The following is a 17,416-nucleotide window of genomic DNA, read 5'->3' on the forward strand; positions in this document are numbered from 1 at the left end:
CCCATCGCTACTAAACAAGGACACTTAGTCAAATCTACAAGAGCAGGATGAGTAACATAGCAACTCACTAGGGGTCAGGAAGGATGTTCCTGTTTCGTGTTTCACGTAATTGTAGCACTACATGAAGAATTCTTTCTGATCCATTAGACACGTTCATTGTGATGCGTGGCAAATGTGGGGAAAACTGTGAGAGAATTCTTAAGATCAAGCTGGAAAAATAAATATTAGTTTGTTGCACAAACTTGTGATGCAGAACACATTTCGAAAGCCAAATGATTGCAAAATGTTCAAAGAAAATAATACTGGGAATCAAACTAAACAAATAAAGTTGTATAAATATACTTGTGGGTCCAGCAGTTTATGGAGAGACACTGTTCTCTCCATATAGGAACAGAAGGAGAATGTTCCACTCCTTCAGCCTATTCCACCATTCATAGAATCCCTACAGTGCAGAAAGAGGCCATTCGGCCCCTCGAGTCTATACTGACCACAATCCCACCCCGGCCCTAGTCCCATAACCCCATATATTTATCCTGCTAATCCCCTGACACTAGGGTCAATTTCGCATTGCCAATCAACCTAACCCGCACATCTTTGGAATGTGGGAGGAAACTGGTGCACCTGGAGGAAACTCACGCAGACACGGGGAGAATGTGCAGACTGTGACCCGGAATTGAACCCGGGTTCCTGGCGCTGTGAGGCAGCAGTGCTAACCACTGTGTCACCGTGCCGCCCCTAATTTAATTATATCATGGCTCATCTGCATTTTATTTCTATTTCAATGTTCAGTTCGATAACCGTACATTCTCATGTCTAACAAAAATCAATTTGCAACTAGCCTAATGTCAACAGCTATTTTGAGAACAGCGTTTGAGAGACTTCCACTATCCTTTCTGGATGAAATGCTGCCAGGTATCACCCTGGAATTGTCTAAATCTATTATCAAGCTGGAGTCTCGATCCGGGTGGGATTTTCTAGTGCCTGCTGGCCACTGTGCGGTTCCATTGAAAGTCAATAGACTTTTGGCTGGCCTTTGCAACCCCCCGTAGTGTGTCCCACCACGGTGGGGCCAGAAAATCACGACCCTTTGCCTTCTTTCCCCTCTTAAGAACAAATGGAGCTTTTGCATATTTTAAGCATTTTCTATTTTTTTATGCTGAAGAATTCAAATTATTTCTGTGCTGTGTTGAATCATTGTGTATTACGCCGCTTGCGAGCAGCCAGCCTCAAAAATAATTTCAATTTTATGAACTTTAATAGCCAATGAGTCGATAATTGCTGGCATGCAACTCAATAAATTGGTTTTGCGTGAAACAATGCAAATCCACATCTTAATCTAGAGATTTATAAATAATTCCTTCATTCATAAATATTTTAAATGTTCAGATTACAGTGCAAAATAAAACACTACCTCTTCCAGATTAAACATTGCAAATAAAAATGTGTTTGGGGCTGCGGGGGGTTGGGGGAAAGTCTGGGCTGGAAATGTATCTCTACATTGTGCACTCTGAGAATCTTCAGTCAGGCAGCCACCTCCTTCGCCATTAGGGTTCAAATCAGTGGGCGAGCCTTACTCGTCCCGAAACTGTAAAATCCCACCCGAGGTCAACGGATCTTTCCATTGTCCACCCCTTGCCTGTTCCAATTCCCGTAGTTGCGGGGGAGGGGGTTGGGGGGTGGGGGGTGGAGGGCGCGGTATAATTCCGGCCAGTATCTCCCCATCCCCACACTGCCCATCCTCTCCCTATATTTTAGTTCATCAGCAATGGAACATGGATATGTTCCCGGTCTCAGCAAACTAAATTCAACCCAAATAGACGAAGATACTTCTCCTGAAACGTAATTCATTCCTTCCCACCTCCCCCCTCCTTCCCACCTCCCCCCGCCACCACCCCCCTGTGGATTTTCTGTCCAGATACTATACTGTGTTTTTTCTACGTGCTGGCACTCTATCGAGTGCTTGCTGAGTTTCTTCAAAAATGTCGGGGGTATCCATTCTCTCTGTGTGCGAAGGTAAAGAAAAATAATAACCTGAGCACACAAGAGGCAATAAAACCTCATTGTTTTCAAAATGCAGTCATCAAGCTGCAAAAAATTGCCCTGCCTTTTGGAAATATCCAGATGTTGCTCATAAAGTGAATTCACTTCATGAAAAAGCCAAAGGTTTTCATTGGTGCTTTTTTATAATCCTATGAGTTTTCATGTTTCAGAACATTTTTATTGGTGTCATTTGTGTGCATGTTGAAGCCACTCATATGTTAGGTTTGGTATGACCTATAAGCTATGCAAATTAATGCTCTTAAAGTTATTAATAGACATTTTCAATACATGGAGTTATGATATATCAGGTCACCCAAGGGGTTTTCAACATAATTTGGCTGGTACTAATTAGGCTGAACCAGTCCAAGTTGTCCTCATACGGTGCTATGGTTATAAGGAAAATTTTCTCTGTGCATCAAACTCTTAATCAATTTGGCAAGATTGATCAAAATAGTTATTTGGTGTGCTATTTGTTTGCATCTGAAATCTTAATGCCTTATGCATTAGTTGTAGGAGGCCCAGTAGGTTAGAAAGGCAAATACCGTTACCAGGGCTAAATCTCATCCTTTGGTCACTGCATCTCTAGTCAGCTAGGGTGATGTTATCAACAAGAAGGACACTCGATTAGAGAGAACTGAGTGACCTGTCACTCAGAATTGATTTGAAACTAGGCTAATTAACTAAACTGTCATGTAAGTAATGATAAAAGACAATTTCCATTGAGAAGAGGCTTCTTTCCCTTTGATGCTGCTGATTATGATCTAATAATCTTTCAATTTCACATTCTTAACTGAAGGCAGAGATTTTCCAGCCCCGTCATGGTGGGACCATCGTGGGAGATTCGACAGTCTGGCCAAAAGTCCACTGACTTTAGGTGAGACCAGGCGACCCCGGTGGATGCACACTGTGAAGTTTTAACTCCTTGGTATGCGTTCCATACATGTGTGATGCACAGACGAAATTTTCCTTATTGCCATAGCACTGGATGAAGACAGCCTGGACTAGTTCAGCCAATTAGTACTGGCTAAATTATGCCTGAAACCCCTCGGGTGACCTGATAGATCATACCCACACATATTAACAACATGGCATGTGTCTTATTTCCTCTATCTGTAAGCCAGCCCAACTGAAAGACTTGGCTCTCTGTCAGCAGGTGACATCCCAGGATGTCACTACCCATGAGCAGGAAGGGAGCCTGCTGGCTTTTGTATGGGTTCCCTGGGTCTTCAGGGAGGGGTTGGCTATTGTTCCTGGATGAGGGTGGGGGTGGGCTAATCCCCGATTCTGGAAGAGTGTCCGATCTCCAATCCCAAGAAGGGTGGCAATACTCGATTGTGGGATTCTGATGCGATGCTTGGGGGATAGGTTGCAGAGTTTCCAGGGAAGCAGATAAGCTGGATGTGCTGGCAGGAAGCACTTATCTCTCCCACAAAGCAGTCTTTGCCTCCTTTTAGCTGGTTGCTCTGGTTTCCTGAGCCTCTGGAAAGCCAACCTTTAGCCTTTGGGTTTTCTAAGGCTTAGGAAACCAGAGCAACCAGGGTTAAAGCTGGAAGTTAGATTAGAAATACAGTCTCGGTATATTCATGAAACAAAAGGTGTGCAGACTGGAAGCAGCTGGTGGTCTGGTTTAGACATTTCTAAAATGTTCATATCTTACCTGTTGTGATACTGTATTTGTTAGGATGTAAAATGTAATCATTTAACTCTATATTCATGTTAATACGGATGGCATCACGAGAAATGCAATATCACGTGATTCAGTTCACTTGTTTACTCAGTTACATGAGCTGAAGCAACAAGTCTGAATTAAAACTCTGCATTCAAACTTTCTGTCTGCTCTACAGCTTTGTATTAATCTAGAGAGAGATAACATAACATTACCTGACCTAAACTCACCCATTCAGGGGTTCAAACTTTCCCCAGTGACCTCAGCTATTATGTTTGGATTTTCATTGTTGTGTTTTGAACACTTTTTAAGTCAGGGTATGAGTGTGTCATGAACAGGGCCAAGGTGGGAGGATGGGGAAAAGCCCATTGACCCTGGCGGTGTGATGGCCAGGCCATTCTGACTCCCAGACCTCAATATCATGTAGGAGGAGGGGGTGAGTTAGCCAACAGTTGGAAATGAGGTTTTGTGTGGCATGAGGTGCTGCCCACCAGGGTAAGAGGGAAAGGCACCTTGATGGTAAGAGAGTGGGGTGAGGGAGCTGAAGGTGATTACAGTCAGGAGAAGGGAAGGAAGCTCAGGACCAGAGGAGGTTCCTGGAGGAGCCTGGCAGAGCCTGGAGGGGCACTCTTACTCCTGCTGGAGCACAAGAATACCATGGCAAATTGTCAAATTCTAACTTAGTGGGTTCTGAACCTGCCTGCCGCACAGTGTGACTCAAGTTGAGCTTTGAATGACATGCCTGTGCCATCATGAAGGCCACTTCATTCCAATTCTGCAACTTGTTTCATTTCATCCCATATTTTCGCTCATCAAATGCTATAGCCCTCAACCGCCTGACTTGTGGTCCTCCTCATCACTATAACCCACCCAGCACAACAAGCCACCAAGGTACCTCCTCCAATATTGGCCCCTTGGACATCCTTAATTTTCACTGCTTCACCATTGGTGGTTGTGCGATTAAGTGCTATGGCCCTAAACTCTGGAATTCCCTCCCTAAATCTCTCCAACCTCCATCTCTTTCCTGCTCAGGATGATACTTTAAACCTTTGCAATGTACCCTGAAATTGTTTTTTTGGGAGTTCCTGCGTGATTTAAAAGTACAGACCCTTTAAATTTTCTTGTTCAGTCACACCTGCTTGGTAATTTGAAGGAGTTGAGTTGTACACTGCAGCACACTTCAAAAGGGACATTGGGCTAAATGTTAACAAAAATCTCCCCTCCCACCCACCCCCCCCCCCCCCCATCTGAACCCGCACCCACCTCTATCACCACCCTCCCACACCCTCCCCCACCCAATGATCATCATTGGCATCCCCTGCTCCTCTGTCCGCTCCCGGCACCACCACATCTAAATCAACCCCCATCCCCTTCCCCAGTGAGGCTCCCACTGGGGACTGCCCCTTTACACAAGTTGGCGCTGCCAGGTTGGCACTGCCGGCATGGGCATGTGCCAGGGCACTGCCTGGCCATGACCCTTTCCCCCAAGGGCTAATCTTAACTTTGCACCCCCGGGGGAGACCCCAAAAACAGATTTACATCTGTGTGAACCTGTTGCAAACCACACCGACTTGACATCGTGTCGGCATGGCATCAATATACAGCAGGGGGTCACTATCTGGCGAGGGGGCAATTAATAACATTTAAATCTATTCAAGTTCATGTAAAGCAGGTTCATGCCCATATGACATTGCCAACGAGGGGTGGGAAAGATCCAAAATTGCATTTTCGCCAGTGAAAACCGCGACTTCCGGATCATGAGCATCCATCAGCGTTCACAAGGATGGCGAGCGTGGGCTCAAGGTCATCCCCAATAGGTGGGATTCCCAAGACTGCCCCAAGATTGGAAATTCCCACCTGAGGTCAATGGACCTTTCAATGGTCTGTCAAATTGTCCATCCTGCCCACAATGGTTCCCATGGTGGGCGGGGCTGGAAAATGTTCCCCATTACCTCTTTGGTGAAGGTATTTAGTCACCTTCCCTAACATTCTAGCACGTTGATGGTGCCACATAAATGCATATTATTTTTGCTGTTGTTATTGTAGTGTGCCTCAGGGTTAAAATTGCATTGAGGTCCAGGTAGCCTTATTGTTAAAATATTAATAGCCCCTTGCCTGTCTGCAACAGGACAACTCCCGGCTGTTAACATGACAACCAGGATACAGCGGGGAATCACTCAACCACCAGGAGGTCCAGTCACAGCCCTCGGATTTCAATGTATAATTTGCACAGTCAAAATACAATCTCCTTTTCTTTTTGCATACCACAGATGATTCATGATGCTGGCATGGTCTGCTTCAAAAGATATTATTTCTTACACAATTGTACTGCTCATTTCTTGATGTGAACCTTGAAACCCATGGGGGTTTATTTTTACTGCAGCATTCTGTTCCAATGTGGTAAATAAGAAGCCTTCCTCCGGTAGCTCAGATGTAAGACAGTGACAGCTTCTCACAAGGTTTCTTCTCTTACCAAATCAACTCTGGCTCGTGCTGTCCCTGGAGGAATGCCTGATTATTGATGCCTGGAACAAAGGCAGTGAAAGGCTATTCTAGGTGACAGTGATTTAAAAATACTGCATCTCCAGCTCATTCCAAAGTGGCATTTTGTCATTCGCCTCCTTGCCTTTTCTATCCGATAATCCATTATATTTTCCCATTGTGATTACAGGCCAATCACACACCCAGCTCTCCCCCATCAACCAGCTCGCGGGTTAGTGTGAGAATAAAAGCAAACTGCCTGCGACTGTGTGTCTGCACTGACATTGAGAAATCTTCGAGACTATCTTTCAGATGGGCAAAGGCAGGCTGTGTCGGAAGGACCTGCATGTTTAAGTTATCTCAGCCCCACGTAAATAAAGCTTTATTGGTGGCAGGTTCAGCAACGCAGGCAATAAGTTAAGTTGACGGCGCTGAGGAGGAACAGTTATAGCGCGAGCCAGTTAAGGTTGGATGTTGCCACGTAAATCTGCAAGAGGTGCCCTTTAATTCGCAAATCTGTTTATCATTATCTGAGTAGGGGTTTGCAGGTGACAGCTATGTTCTAGAGAATAGGCTTAAATCAGTGCTAATTTGATCTTCCCAGTTACAAGCTCAGTCTTCATTTTCCACTGACAGTTGCTTGAATTGTTGTGAGGGTGCATAATAAACATTATACAAGTAATTTGCAGACTCAACTATGTCAACAAACATAATAGGCACAGCTATTAACGTAATCAAGCGATGATTGTGTTTTAGTACTCTTCACAAATCTTTTATGTAATTAATAGAATTACATGGCTTTATAATAATATTTTGGAAATTGGTATGCAACCCATGCAAACCAGAAAGCAAAGGCAGTCAGTCAGCAAAGATGGAAAGGGGGCAAAGCTCCAACTACTTTCTTGTTCAGCTTTCTGATCTCAGAGGACATTGAAAAAGCCTAGTTTTCACACCGATGCTCATGTCTTCATCTACTCCAAATTGAAGAATACATGCACTATCACTTTTGACATCATTAGCTCTGCTGACATCGCATTGTCCCTGATTGGTACCCTTATAGTATTTAAGCCATCAAATCAAATTGCGGACGCAATACATGCGGCCTGGTGGGGGATGTTTCCATTGAAAAACAGGACATTTGAGGCTGTGTCCTTGTTTTAGTTCGCATCCTCCTGGAGCAAGTGCAATTTTAACACCCAAGCCCATGATGGTACCACTTACACACTTCAGTTCCTACAGTAAATGATTAAAGTCGGCTGATTGCACACCCACAGCCTTTGTGAAACTTAGTACTAAAGTTGCATCCAAAAGAAAATGAAAGAAGAAAATCTTGCCAGAGCATAAATTGAAAAGGAAAAGCAGAGTTACCAATACTCAGTATTAAACTAACAAACCGATATGGCATCCTATCCAAGTATTATGTCTGAAAGTCTGTGCTACTTAAAGTTATTGAATCCTTTATATGGCTGAGTTGCTGAAGCAGCCTATCATTGACTGTGTGACATATGAAGCCCTAGTGAATGTGACAAGGTGGAAAAGCAGCAGCCAGAGCACAATCAATTTACTGCAGAGCTTTTAGAAATTGGAACTGTGTCATGCAGTAAGTCACCCTGCTGTAATGTCCTCCTTCGGCTGATTGCACAAAAAGAAGATAAAACAATAGGAATGGTTGGTGGCCACAAAGTTAACAGAAGAAAGGAAACGCGCTCAGGCTCATTTACATTGGGGAAAGTACAAATGCAATGCAACCCCGCGTAGCTCAATCATTTCCACTCTGTTCATCCGACAAATTCCCCTGAGATCTTAGCAAACAAGTTAAAAGAAAGGAATAGGTCTGGAAGACACAATTGTTATACATGTCACTGTGAGCAGCTGAGCCCTTTAATGAAAAGGGCTTTTGCACATTGCTGGAGATACAATTTGATGCACACTGTATAATTAGCAATGATTTCCAAGCAGACACAAAATAGAGTTATAAGGGTGAAGACACACTGCCAGATGGTTACTGGATGAATCTGTTCAACTTGCAGCAATTGCAAACAGTCTTTGTGACTATGGAAATTGATAACACCCAGTGATGAGGTTATGCTAGATTGAGCAGAAAAAGCCACCAGGACACTGGGTTCCAGAACTCATTTTAGTCTTGCTCTAAGTATGGACAGAAGAGTTGAATTTCAGAGATGTCATGTGAGTGACTACCTTTGACATGAAGGCATCCTTTGACCCAGTGTAACATCAAGAAGCCCAAATAAAATTAATGTCAACAGGCATCAGGTATTTTCTATCAATAGGAAATGGACTCTTTACTGGCAAGGATCATATTTGCACAAAAGAAGATGGATCCATTTTTTAGAAGCCAATCATCTCAGCCACAGGACATCAGGGTAGTTTCCTAGCCTCAACCATCTTCAGCTGCTTCATCAATTACTTTTTCTCATCAGAAGGTCAGAAGTGTCAATGTTTTTAAGGGTATTTTTCAGAATGGAGATCTGTAGCTAGTGGTGTTCCGCAGGGATCAATGCTGGGACTTCTATTGTTTGTACTATATATAAATGATCTGGAGGAAAATGTGGGGGGTCTGATTAGTAAGTTTGTGGATGACACAAAGATCGCTGGAGTTGCTGATAGTACCGGGATTGTCAGAAGATACAACAGGATATAGATAGATTGGAGACTTGAGCACAGAAGTGGCAGATGGAGCTTGATCCGGACAAATACGAGGTGATTCATTTTGGAGGATCAAATTTAGGTGTGAATTATACTGTAAATGGCAGAACTCTTAGGAACATTAACATACAGAGGGATCTGGGTGTGCAGGTCCAGAGTTCCCTAAAAGTGGCAACACAGGTGGCCAAGGTGATTAAGAAGGTATACGGCACGCTTGCCTTCATCAGCCGGGGCATTGAGCACAAGAGTTGGGAAATCATGTTGCAGCTATATAAAACCTTGGTTAGACCACATTTGGAGTATTGCGTGCAGTTCTGGTCACCACACTATCAGAATGATGTAGAAGTTTTGGAGAGTGCAAAGAAGGTTCACCATGATGTTGCCTGGTCTCGAGGGTGTTGGCTATGAGGAGAAGTTGAATAAACTAGGATTGTTTTCACTGGAAGGATAGAGGCTGAGGGGAGACCTGATAGAGGTCTACAAAATTATGAGAGGCATAGACAGGGTGTGATCAGTAAGTTTGCGGACGACACAAAACTGGCAGGACTTGCAGATAGTGAGGAACATTGTCAGAGGCTACAGAAGGATATAGATAGGCTGGAAATTTGGGCAAAGAAATGGCAGATGGAGTTCAATCCTGATAAATGCGAAGTGATGCATTTTGGTGGGAATAATGTAGGGAGGAGCTACACGATAAATGGAAGAACCATAAAGGGTGTAGAGACGCAGAGGGACCTGGGTGTGCAAGTCCACAGATCTTTGAAGGTGACGTCACAGGTGGAGAAGGTGGTGAAGAAGGCATATGGCATGCTTGCCTTTATAGGACGGGGCATAGAGTATAAAAGTTGGGGTCTGATGTTGCAGATGTATAGAACGTTGGTTCGGCCGCATTTGGAATACTGCGTCCAGTTCTGGTCGCCACACTACCAGAAGGACGTGGAGGCTTTGGAGAGAGTACAGAGGAGGTTTACCAGGATGTTGCCTGGTATGGAGGGGCTTGGTTATGAGGAGAGATTGGGGAAACTGGGGTTGTTCTCCTTGGAAAGACGGAGGATGAGGGGAGACTTAATAGAGGTGTATAAAATTATGAAAGGCATAGATAGGGTGAACGGTGGGAAGCTTTTCCCCGGGTCGGTGGTGACGTTCATGAGGGGTCATAGGTTCAAGGTGAAGGGGGGGAGGTTTAACACAGATATCAGAAGGACATATTTTACACAGAGGGTGGTGGGGGCCTGGAATGGGTTGCCGGGCAAGGTGGTGGAGGCGGACACACTGGGAACGTTTAAGACTTATCTAGACAGCTATATGAACGGAGTGGGAATGGAGGGATACAAAAGAGTGGTCTAGTTTGGACCAGGGAGCGGCGCGGGCTAATTGTTCTTTGTTTCTCGTTTCAAGGCTTCATTCTATGATCATCTTGCTGGTGCCAGTACAGAGCGAGACTGCGGATAGTTGGGAACCTGTCTCGGGGGCAGGGAATTCATATGGTGTTCGTGGAAGTGGAAATGAATAGGGTTGGGAAGCATTTTCCGATCAGGGCCAGTGTGATCTCCTGGACTCGTTTCGATCGCCTCAGCGGGTCGGAGAGGAATTTCCCAGATTTATTTTTCCCCATATTGGCCCTGGGGTTTTCACTCTGGGTTTTCGCCTCTCCCTGGAGATCACATGGTCTGGAATGGGGGGGTAGGGGTGAGTTAATAGGTTGTGATGAACAAAGCATCATAGCTGTGAGGGACAGCTCGGTGGATAGGATATTAGTATATAGATAGGCTGGAAAATTGGGCGGGGATCCTGGATTCAGGATTCAATCCTGGACCGGGGAGCAGCGCGGGCTTGGAGGGCCGAAGGGCCTGTTCCTGTGCTGTATTGTTCTTTGTTCTTTGTTCTTTGATAGTCAGAGGCTTTTTCCGAGGGTGGAAATGTCAATTACAAGGGGGCACAAGTTCAAGATGAAAGAGAAATTTTAAAGGAGATTTGCAGTGGAAGTTTTTCATCCAGAGAGTGGTGGAACGCGCTGCCAGAGTATGTGGTGGAAGCAGGCACATTAGCAACATTTAAGAGGCATCTGAATGGGTACATGAATAGGAAGGAAATAGAGGGACATGGGCTTGATGCGCATCAATTGGACACGAGGCACAAAGCTTCGGTAAAAGAAGGCTTTTATTAACTAACAATGGAACTATCAGAACTTTAACACACTATCCCAGACTGAAGGGGTCCCGCCCGAGCAGGGGGTCTTATACCTCTCCCAGGAGGCGGAGCCCGACTGGGATGTGCCACAACAGTAACAACCACAGGTGTATCAATCCCACCCTAGCCCAACAACAACATTAGAACAACCCCACAGTGGGAACCAACGATGGTTTACCACAGGGCTGAGTAAGGGCAGAAGGTTTTTATTTTAGTTTCGTTAGGGTGTTATGATCAGCACAGACTTGGAAGGCCAAAGGGCCTGTTCCTGTGTTGCACTTTTCTTTGTTCCTTGTTTGCTAATGACTGTGCTATGTCCTAACTCCTGATACTGTATATGCCCACATGCAGCAAGACCTGGATAACATACAGACCTCGGCTGCTAATGATAAGTAGCATTTGTGCTACACTGCCAGGCAATGATGATTTCATGATGGGGAGATGATGGTCTAGTCGCATTATCGCTGGACTATTAATCCAGAAACTCAGCTAATGTTCTGGGGACTGGGGTTTGAATTCTGCCACGGCAGTTGATGAAATTTGAATTCAATAAAATATATCTGTAATTAAGAATCTACTGATGATCTTGAAGCCATTGTTGATTGATGGAAAAACCCATCTGGTTCACTAATGCCCTTCAGGGAAGGAAATCGGATGTCCTTACCTGGTCAGGCCTACATGTGAGTCCAGAGCCACAGCAATGTGTTTAACTCTCAACTAGGGATGGGCAATAAATGCTGGCCAGCCGGCGACGCCCATGTCCCATGAATGAATGAAAAAAACAAGAGAATCGTCACCTTCTCTTTAAATTCCCTGGCACTACAATCAGTAAAATCTGCACCATCAACATACTTGGAGGGGTCACCATTGATTAGAAACTTTGGCCGGAATCCTACTGTCCCACCCGCCACGGGAATTGGAGTGGACAAGGGGCAGAACATGGAAAGGTCTGTTGATTTCGGGCAGGATTTTATGGTTTTGGGACGAGTGAGGCCATAAAGTTCCACCTTTAATCTGACCCTAACACATGGAGGGCATGATCTTACCGGTTGTTCACACCCTGCTGCTGCCGCAAGCAAAGATGGAGAATTTGGTGCTCAGCCAAATCTCTGTTCACTGCAGCAGGACCAGAGAATCCGGCTGGCATGAACTGTCAGAAAACCCCGTCCAACTAGTGTGACAACAAGAATAGGTCAAAGGCTGGATATTCTGTGGTACAGGGCCACCTTCTGACTGCCCAGAATTTCATCCAGAATCTACAAAGCACATGTCAGCATTGTAATCGAATACTTTCCTCCTGCTTTGATATATTCAGCTCCAATTTGAAAATCTCAGTCGAATCCAATTCTGCTTGATTAGTACCCTGTCAATCACCTTAAACATTCACTACCTCACCACTGGTGCACTGTCACTGCAGTGTGTACCATCTACAAGATGCACTGTAGTATCTCACCAAGGCTTATTTGACGACATCTCCCAATCCTGCGGCCTCTATCACATGGAATGAGAATAGCAGCAGTTGCATCTGAACATCACAACCAGCTCAAATTGCTTTTAATCCACACCATCTTGACTTGGAAATTTATCACTGTTCCTTCATTGTGTTGGCTCAAATTCCTGGAGCTCGCTATCTACAACTGTAGGAGAACCTTCACCACGTGGCTGCAGCGGTTCACGATGGCATCTCTTTACCATCTTCTCAAGAGCAAATGGCTATAGACGATAAATGCTGCCCTTGCGAGTGAAGCCCTCAGTCTGTGAGTGCATTAACAAAAAGTTAATAGCACTTCTATAAGATCCCCCATCGTGCTTCTTTTGATCCAAGATGAATCATCTGCCTTGCATCTGCTAGCTGCTCCTAAAGAAACAGATTCTATTGCTGTGTTGCCAACCAACATAACGGCTCCAGAGAAAACAACATACCTGAGAGAATGTTTAAACCAGAATGTCACTCACAGCTGGTGGCGTCAGCGTTTTATCAGATGACATCTTGTTCGAATGATTCAAATGTGCAAAATATAGCAGATGGATTCTTTGAGGGAGTTAAAAAGGGTTCTCTTAATGCAGTGCCATAATCATAACATGCAGCTTATGTCAGGATAATAGGGTAGGGTTAATTTTCTTGGTATTTGCTTTACGGCTAGGATATTTGGAATCCCTGGTTACTTCCTCAAGTGATATTGCAAATTATTTTTGCTAACGCGCTAAAAGTATGACATGGAAGGTCTGAAGCCATTTTATGATTGGTAATGCATTCCTTTCAAAACACTTATGAGCTTGCTGCAAGTGAGTTTATCATTAAATTGTCACGAGAAATGTTGAGAATGGCCCAAGACCGTAAAATCTCGCCCGAGGTCAACGGACTTTTGCACGGTCGTGTCCCACTTGCTACGATTCACGTAGTAGACAGGACAGGAAAACTCTGCCCTTGAACTCAAAACCTTCCGAGCTGGCAAGTAGTTCCTGGTAATTTATTAGTGATGGGGGCATGTTAAGAATATAATTTTTACATTTAATATTTTAAGACTTTTGCACAATCTAAGACATATTAGCTCCCCTGTGGCTGTTAATGATAGTAAGAAGTCTCACAACACCAGGTTAAAGTCCAACAGGTTTATTTGGTAGCACAAGCTTTCTGAGTGTCACTCCTTCTTCAGGTTATTGCTGCCAGGCTCCCGCCTGCTGAGGGCTGGAAAATTCCATGGCGGCTCCATGCGTCGGCAGACAGAATTTTCCAGCCCTCAGCAGGCCTGAGCCTGGCAGCAATAACCTGAAGAAGGAGCAACAGTCCGAAAGCTTGTGCTACCAAATAAACCTATTGGACTTTAACCTGGTGTTGTGAGACTTCTTACTGTGTTTACCCCAGTCCATACCGGCATCTCCACATCAGTTAATGATAATATAAAGGGTCTGCTTCTCAGAATCTCAAGAATTACAGAGCTTTTACGGTGCAGATTGAGGCCATTGGCCCATTGTGTCTACACCAGCTCTTGAACTGATCAACTCACTTAGTGCCAGTCCCCCACTTTCACCCTGTAACCCTGTACATTCTAACTCTTCAGATCACAGTCTAATTCCCTTTTGAAAGCTTCAGTTGAATCTGCCTCCACCACATTCTCAGGCAGTCCATTGCAAAACCTAACTGCTTGTCGGATGAATAAGTTTTTCCTCATATCACTTTTATTTCTTTTCCGATTAACTTTAAAGCTGTGCCTTCTCATTCTTAATCCTTTCACAAGAGGGGACAGTTTCTGTCCAGACCCCTCATGATTTTGAGTAATTCTATCAAATCTCTCTACCTCCCTTTCTCTAAGGAAGACAGTCCTAACTTCTCCAATCCATCTTCATAACTGAAGTTCCTCATCCCTGGAAACATTCTTGTGAATTCGTTCTGCATTCTCTCCAATGTGTTCACATCCTTGCTAAAATGCAATGTCCAAAACCGGACATTATACTCTAACTGAGACCAGACTATTGGCTTGTACATATTCAATGTAATTTCTTTGCTCTTGTACTCAATGACTCTATGAATAAAGCCTAGAATATTATATGCATTATTAACTGCTCTCTCAAACTGTCCTACCACCCTCAATGATTAATGCACATGTACACCCAGGTCCCTTTGCTCCTTTTTCGATTTGTAACCTTTATTTTGCACAGTCTCCATGTTCTTCCTACCAAAATGAATCACTTCACGTTTCTCTGCATTGAACTTCATCTGCCACCTGTCTGCCCATTCCACCGACTTGTCTATGCCCTTTTAGAGTTCTACACTAATCTCCTCACAGTTCACAATGCTACCAAATTTCGCATCATCTGCAAACTGTGAAATTGTGTATGGAAACTATGGTCTAGGTCATTAATAAATATCAGGAAAAGCAAGGATACCAACTCCTGGGAAACTCCAATACAAACCTTTTTCCAGCAAAAAAAAACTATTCACCGCTATTCTCTGTTTCCTGTCATTCATCCACTTCTATGTCCATGTTGCTACAGACCCTTTTATACCTTGAGCTAAACTTTGCTCAAAGGTCTATTGTATGGCTCTTTACAAAAACATCCTTTGAAAGTCCATGTATACCGCTTCAAGAGCATTACCCTCATCAAGCCTTTCTGCTACCTCTTCAAACTACTCCAGCAAGTTAGTTAAATATGATCTTCCCTTAAGAGCTCCATTCTGGCTCTCCTTAATAAACGCACATTTATCCATGTGACTATTAATTTTATCCCAAATCATTGTTTCTTGAAGTTTCCCCACTGCTGGAGTTAAACTGACCGGGCTGTTGTTGGTCTTATCTTTACACTCTCTTGGAACAATGGTGGAATATTTGAAGTTCTCCAGTCCTCCAGGACCACGCTTGAGTCTATGGAAGGCTGAAAAGTAATAGCCCGTGCCTCTGCAATTTCCACTGGCACTTCCCTCAGTATCCTTGGATGTATCTCATCTGATCTCTGTGCCTTATCAAATTTAAGTAAAGATAACCTGCCCAATATCTCCTCCTTTTCAATTTTAAACCTGTCTAGTGTCTGAATTGCCTCAGCTTTACCATGGTCTGTATAGCATCTCCTTTCTTTGTAAAGGCTGATGCAAAATATTAATTTAATACCTCAGCTATGCCCTTCAGCTCCATGTGTAAATCCCTTTGGTCCCCAATCATCCATACTCCTCCTTTTATCACTCTTTTACTATTTATATACCTATAGAAGACTTTGGAATTTCCTTTTATGTTAGCTGCCTGTCTCTTCTCAAACTCCTTCTTTGATTCTCTTATTTGCCTCTTCATTTCTCCTCTGAGCCATTTATTGGTTTTTAATTGTATTTTCTACCTGACATCTATCATAAGCACACTTTTTCTTTACCTTGATTTTGATCTTCTTCATAATCCAGGGAGCTCTGGATTTGTTTGCTCCATCTTTCCCTTCTGAGGGAATGTCCTTGAAGTTTTCCTCTTTGAAGTTGGCCTATTGATCAGCTACCTGTTTATCCTGCCAAACGTTGACTCCAATTTATTTGGCCTCGATCTGTTCTTACCTCATTGAAGTAGCTGTTTCATAGAATCATACAGTGCAGAAGGAAGCCATTTGGCCCATTGAGTCTGCACTGACCACAACCTCACCCAGACCTTATCCCCACAACCCCATTTATTTACCCTAACAAGTCCCCCGACACTAAGGGCAATTTAGCATGGCTAATCCACCTAACCCGCACATCTTTGGACAGTGGGAGGAAACTGGAGCACCTGGAAGAAACCCATGCCGACATGAGGAGAATTTGCAAACTCCACACAGACAGTGACCTGAGGCTGGAATTGGACTTGACTCCTTGGCACTGTGAGGCAGCAGTGCTAACCACTGTGCCACCGTGCCGTGTGTCTCTCTCTCCCTCTCTGTCAAAGTCTTACTGTTTAAATCTCTCCATCCCAAAGTCTTGTTGATTTAACCTCTCTCCCAAAGTCCCGCTGTGTTACTATCACAAGCAACATTCAATATGCATTATAATGAATTTCAGAAACATCACTCAATGAAAATAATCTGAAATCTGTATTTTAAAAAATAGGTTTGAGCAAAAAATTTATTTTGTGCATTTCACGAAACATAAAGTATTAATCAACGTTTAAACCTTTGAACATGTGTTGTCTTATGTTATAACGCAGAGGTTGACCATGTTTTTACAAGTAACGCCGAATCCCCCAAAGAGGAATACCTCACCTCGTAATCTGGTAAAAGTGTGTGGGAAGGTGTGAACTGTTCTTCAGTAACGTTTAGTGGTTAACTAACAGAAATATTGACACTCATTTTAAAATGAACACTTAACAATTTATTTATTTAATTAACAGGGAACTTTAACTAAACAAGTAACATACTGAATAAAATAAGATTCTAATGGAATGCAGTTCAAATAAATATAATACTCATTCATTAACCAAAAAATTAATAATAATAGAATTCAGTCACTCTCAAAAATGCAACCAGGTTTTTGGGGTCGAACAGGGAGAGGACATGTCCCCTTGTCTTCATGCTCTGTCACTTTTCTTTCGGCTCATGTCCAACCCTTGTTGCCTCCTGTTTGTGGCTTTTGAAATCTTTTGGAGTTCTTTTGTTGATTCCTCTGTCAGTAAGTTCTTTCTGATTTGGTACTTTTCACTAGTTAGATGGTGCGCTCTCTTAAGAGATATCTGAAGCTGGCAGAGTTGAGAGCTGCTCTCTCTCTCTCGAGGCTTGAGAGGTGGCAGTTCGTCTGTTGCTCTCCTGATTTCCCCCCCTGCACTCTCTTTTAGACCTGAGGTGACAGATCAATTTTCCTACAATAGGTTTGGTCTGTTGTTGTCAACACCATCAAATTCAAATTTTATAGGTTCCTGGTAGCTGAGT

Source organism: Mustelus asterias, chromosome 14, assembly GCF_964213995.1.
Source record: "Mustelus asterias chromosome 14, sMusAst1.hap1.1, whole genome shotgun sequence".
Taxonomy (NCBI): Eukaryota; Metazoa; Chordata; class Chondrichthyes; order Carcharhiniformes; family Triakidae; genus Mustelus; species Mustelus asterias.